This window comes from Trichosurus vulpecula, chromosome 3 (genome assembly GCF_011100635.1).
Source record: "Trichosurus vulpecula isolate mTriVul1 chromosome 3, mTriVul1.pri, whole genome shotgun sequence".
Lineage (NCBI taxonomy): Eukaryota > Metazoa > Chordata > Mammalia > Diprotodontia > Phalangeridae > Trichosurus > Trichosurus vulpecula.
Window position 1 is genome coordinate 288,886,300 of NC_050575.1, and position 6,000 is coordinate 288,892,299.

Genomic DNA, 6,000 nt, shown 5'->3' on the forward strand with positions numbered 1-6,000 from the left:
TTCCATCATGAGTCCTTTGGAGCTGTCTTTGAACCTTGTATTGCTGAGGACAGCCAAGTCTATCAAAGTTAGTCATCACAGAAGCAATATGTCTGTGGTTGTATACAATGTTCTCCTGGTTCTGATCCCCTCACTCAATATCATATCATGTAGGTCTTTCCAGGTTATTATGAAGTGCATATGTTCTCCATTCCTGATAGCACAATAGCGTTCCATTACATTCATATACCACAACTTGTTTAGCCAGGGAATAAGCATTTATTAAGCACCTACTATGTGCCAGGCATTGTGCTAAGCACCCTACAAATATTATCTCATTTGATCCTCACAACAACCCTGTGAGGTAAGCATTACTATGCTCCCCATTTTGCAGTTGAGGAAACAGGTTAAGTGTCTTGGTCAGGGTCATGTAACTAGGAAGTGTTTGAGGTGGAATTTGAACTCAGGTGTTCCTGACTCAAGACCCAGTGTTCTATCTACTGCACCACCTAGCTACCTTTAACCACCATGTGGAACAGTGCTGAATGCCTAGCTGTTCCCCACCTCCACCCCACCCAGATCTTCCCTTCAAGAGAGCCAATAAATAGTTTCCAGATTGCAGCTACTCAGGCTGATGAGGGTCTTTGCTACTCTGATATACGCAATGATTTGGTGGGATGACTGGAGAGAACTCAAACATTAGCTTTCTCTTCCGCCTCTGAGTTGGGGAAAAATACTACTCCTCTATACGAGCAACATTTCCAAGGTCGATTATCTCCCTTCTCATCCAAAAGGGGAAGGAACCTAAGCAGGAAATCCCTTTTCTGCTCCTGCAGTCTGAAGCTCCTGGTGTTGACTACTCTATAACCAACAAATTTATATCTCTTTGCCCTTTTGCTCTCTCCCCTGTTGTTGTATTATTTATTACCCTGTATATAAAACAAATTAGTAGCCACAAATTCTTGCTGTGTAATCAATACTTGTATTATACATAGAGGTTAGAGAAACTAGTCAGATTGGAAGAGGTAAAATATATATTCAACCACTCTGGAGGGGAGGTGGCAGAGTAACAATTTTTTCTCAGGGAATCACCAGTCTTCTTAGTCATTCTGCAGTTGTATTAATTATATAAGGACAGCTAGATGGCTTGGTGCCTAGGATGTCTGGCCTGGAGTCAGGAAGACTCATCTTCATGAGTTCAAATTCAGCCTCAGACATTTACTAGCTGTGTGACCCTGGGCAAGTCACTTAACCCTGTTTGCCTCAGTTTCCTTATTAGTAAAATGAGCTGGCAAAGGAAATGGAAAACCACTCCAGTATCTTTGCCAAAAAAACCCCAAATGGGGTAATGAAGAGTCAAACATAACTAAAAAGTAACCGAACAAAAAGTCATATTCGTTAGTCAGCTGTAGGTTGATTTACAGGAGAAAGTATAAACAGAAAGAGATTAGTAACTTGAGGTGAACAAAAAAATCCCCTAGAAAAGACAACAACTTCCCCTCTATATGCCTTTATCCTGTGATGGTTTGTGTCTCCCCTAGGGGTTGAGGGAAGATTAACCTGTTTCCACATTCTTCTTTTTGAGGGATTTTTGACACTCTTCCCAGCCATTCCAGTTCCAGCACATTAAAGGCTGAGAGATGCTAGGTGCAACTCCATGGCAACACTAGTTTATATTTGAGCTCCTTACTTCATAAGCATGTTGTGAGGATCAGATGTGACAATATATGTAAAGAGTTTTGTCAACTTTATGGATTCAAAGAACTATGTAAATGAGCCATCCTTATTAGAAGTGGACTAGTGTTTCAAAAATCTGGCTAGCAGCTGTTGTGGGGGTGTAAGAAAAAACCCAAGCCCAACAACAAGAATGCTACCAGCATGCTGCAAAAGCACAGGTTCTTTTGATCTGCTTAACTAAGGAAAGCTAGGTGAAGGGGTTGACAAGCTTACTTTAATTCAGCATACAAATATCATTCACTTAGTTCAGGGGAAAAAACCAGCACCTTGAACTTCAGAATAAAATACAAACAAAGTGCAAACATCGACAGATAGACCTTGTCTGATTCAAATCCCAATACATAGTTACCAGAATTTAACAAAGTCTCAGCATCCAGGTTATAAGCTGGAGGGCTTCTTAGCTACAGCTGCCCAGACAGCACCATCATGAGTGAGAGCCCTGCGCAAATGGCTCTGTCTTCTCTTCCTATAGGGTTTCAGACGTCATTGAATGTCATCTGAATGACCAGAACTTAGGCTGCTATGATTGGCTCTTGAGTTAGCCCCTCCCCTCAGGACCCTGGGAGGTTCACATCCACATAGGTTAGGTTAACACCTAATAGGGGTTAGAGCTTGGGGTTCAGCACTTAGTAAGACTCAATGAAATACACTGAATTACTCAAAGGAAACAAAAAGCCAAACTCTTCAAGGGAACTTGTTGAACTAAGTGCTAAGAGCCCATTTTGCTTACCAACACAACTAGACAGCCTCTGAGGTACTTTCCAGTTCTAAATTTGTGGTCCTGTGATCCTTTGATGTCCTTGCTTGGGAAAAAGGACCAAACACTTTTTGTTGTGTCATTTCAGTTATGCCCAACTGGTCTCTTTGTGATCCCATTTGGGGTTTTCTTGGCAAAGATACCGGAGTAGCTTGCCATTTCCTTCTCCAGGTCATTTTAAAGATGAGGAAACTGAGGCAAACAGAGTTAAGTGACTTGCCCAGGGTCATACAGCTAGTAAGTGTCTGAGGCCACATTTGAACTCATGAAGATGAGTCTGATTCCAAGCCAGTGCTCTAGCCACTCACTATACCACCTTTTACTTTTACTAAAAGCCATCTTTTAGAGTGCTTCAATCACACATGCTTACCACTAGATGTCGCCTGTGTTCCATTCACACATTGAGAAAACTCAGAGAAAAGAATGAGAGTGTCCCTGGAAATCTAGTCTAACTTGATTCTGCTCTGCACAAAGTCACACTGTCAGTGCCAGCGCTAAAATCCAGGGCTTTCGATTCCCATCATGTGCTATAGTGTGAGGTGTGTCTGAGTCACTAATCAAAAGTGGCAGAACAAATTGCTTTGTACTCCGCTGAGAATCTTTATAGAAAATTAGACCATGGTACTTACAACATGGGTACAGTCCCAAACAGGACTGAGAAAAAGGGAGATTTTCCTGATGGCCAAAGTTTTGGCCTCAAGAGGAGTAGGTGGAGTCTGTCTCCCGGTTAGATTGTAAACTCCTTGAGGACAGACACTGTTTTTTGCTTCTTTCTGTATCTTCAGCACTTAGCCCAGTGCCTGGTACATAGCAGGCACTTAATAAATGTTCCTTGATTGACTGATTGTTTCTGCCCCTCCCAAGCTAGCCTTTGGCGTCCTGTGCCCTGCCCCCACCACCAGATCTGCTCAAGTTGTTGCCTGGTAGCACAGGTGCCCTCACTTTAGCTCCCTACCTATGCTTGCCTATCCCAGACAGTATATATCACAATTTAGGATTTTCATAAGACATTTCTTCCTTGTCATTCAAAACCCTCCACAGAAGCCCCATCCAAGCACCCTTGTAAAAGGCAACAAGCATTTATTAAGTGCTTACTATGTGCGGCACATGGTGCTAATTGCCAGAGATACAACCAGAAGTAAAAAAGAAGGACAGTCCCTGACCTCTAGGAGCTTACATTTTAATGGAGGGAAGGCATAAAAGAGGGTAAGGGGTAAGGGGCACCTGGGTGGGAGTATGGTGGCAAAATCCTTAGATTAAGAAGCATAGCTAGGAGGGGAAGGAAACATGGCTGGTCTGGATCTGTCCCCAAAATGGAGGCCTCAAAAGGAACTCATGAATGGCAGAAGGACAGGGTAAGAAGGAGCCAGGCACTGAGAAAAGTTTGTGGATGAGAAGGAAGCTGAGTCATGGTGACGAAGTCCTTGGAATCAGAAGCACAGATGGGAGGGGACTGCCTCAGTCAACCTTTTCAGGCTTATCTCACATGATTCTATTTCCTACACCCTTACTCCATCCAAACTCTTCCCCAGACTTCTACCTGACCAGCAGGAGTCCATCTCTGGCTTCCATCTCTCCTTGGTAACCCCAAGCATGCTATATAAGTATAAATAGGATAAAAATATACAGACTATATACACACGAAATGTACAGACTAAATACTAAAATATATAGAAAGTATATTTTAAAAAAACTAAAAAAAACTCTTCCCCAAATACGTTCCACAGTTTACTGCCTCCCCGTGTTTGTTCACACTGTTTCTTCTCTCCTCTCCCATCCTCAAGTTCAATTTGTGCAATTTCTACACATCGTTCAAAGTTCAGCTCAGATGCTGCCTCTATAAAATGTTCCAAATGCCTCATCCGAGGGAAATGACTCAGAATGACTCCTCTCCCCTGTGACTGGGATGAGGTGAAAAATTACCAGCCCACCAATAAACTTTTCTTGGGAAAGAGCTGGAGAAAAAATGTCCAGTGCAGGCATATGAGATCATAGGATCGTAGATTTAGAGTGAGAAGGAAACTTAGGGGTCTAGTCCTACCCCTTCATTTTACAAATGAGGAAACTGAGGCCAAAGAGGTTGCCCAAGGTTATACAGTTTTTTCTAAAGCCTAGTTCTCAGTAGTTTACTCCCCTGCTCTGAGCTCCCATGGTTCCCCATTACCTTGGAGGTCAAATGTAGACTCTTCTGTTTGGCATCATCATGACATGGTCTCTTGCTACCTTTGCAGACTTCTTACATTTTACTCCTCTCCATACACTCAGTGATGCAGATACACCAATCTACTTGCAGTTCATTAAGCATGGTGCTCCATCTCCACCCTGGCTCCCTGCCTTCCTACTGGCTGTCCTGCACACCTGGAATCCCCTCTCTCATTTCCCTCTCTTAGTGTCCCTGGCATCCTTGAAGACTCAGCTCAAATTCTCCCCTTGGCCAAGGGTTCCTCTGTCTGACAATGCCTTTCAATCTTAGATCGCCTTCCAAAACTATCTTGTGTGTGACTGGTCATTACCATGTTGTCTCATTAGAATTTAAATTCCTGAAGGGCAGGGGCCTTCTTTGGTTTCCTTTGTTTTTCTAGCCCCTAGCATAATGCTGAGCACACAGTAAGTGCTTAATAAATGCTTGTTGACTGAGTGGCTAGTCCAGTGCTCTTTCCATGACGCTACATACTGAGAGCTGGGTAAGATACAAAGATAAATTAGACATATTACTTATGAGCTTAGGATCTATTTTGGGTGACTACGGTATATAAGACCATAGTATATAAGATCAGTTCAATTCCATTAAAAAGTAATTTATTAAGCACCTATTATGTTCAGGCAGCTAGGTGGTACAGTGGATAGAGTACCAGGCCTGGAGACAGGAAGATTCATCTTCCTGAGTTCAAATCTGGCCTCAGACACTGACTAGCTATGGGACCCTGGGCAAGTCTCTTAACCCAGTTTCTTCATCTGTAACATGAGCTGGAGTAGGAAATGGCAAACCACTCCAGTAACTTTGCCAAGAAAACCCCAGATGGGGTCACAGAGAGTTGTATGTGACTAAAAAAACTGAATAACAAACATGCCAGGCACTATACTAGGCTATAAAGCCAAAAACAAAACTGTCCTTGCCTTAAGCAGTTGACATGGGAAAAGGGAAAGAAGGGAATATGTAACACATACACAAATATCAAATTTATATAAAGTAGTTTCAAGAGGGAGAGAACACAACCAACTGAGGAAAGCCCTCCTATAGGAGAGGGCATTTGAGCTAAGCCTTGAAATGAACTAGGGATTCTGAGAAGAAGATGCCAGGAAGGAGAACATTCCAAGAATAGATGATGGAAAAATCATGTGGGGGTTGGGGGTGGGAAGGAAGGTGCTGGATCATAGAAGGCTTCAATGGACTAAAAACATCTATCTGACATGGATAGAAGATGCTGTGCTAAGACCCTGTGAGCTTTGAAAGGTCAGAAAAGCCAATAGAAGTCATAGCTTGGTCTGTTCCATCTCTTATACCCATTCATCCAAGAGCAGGAAAG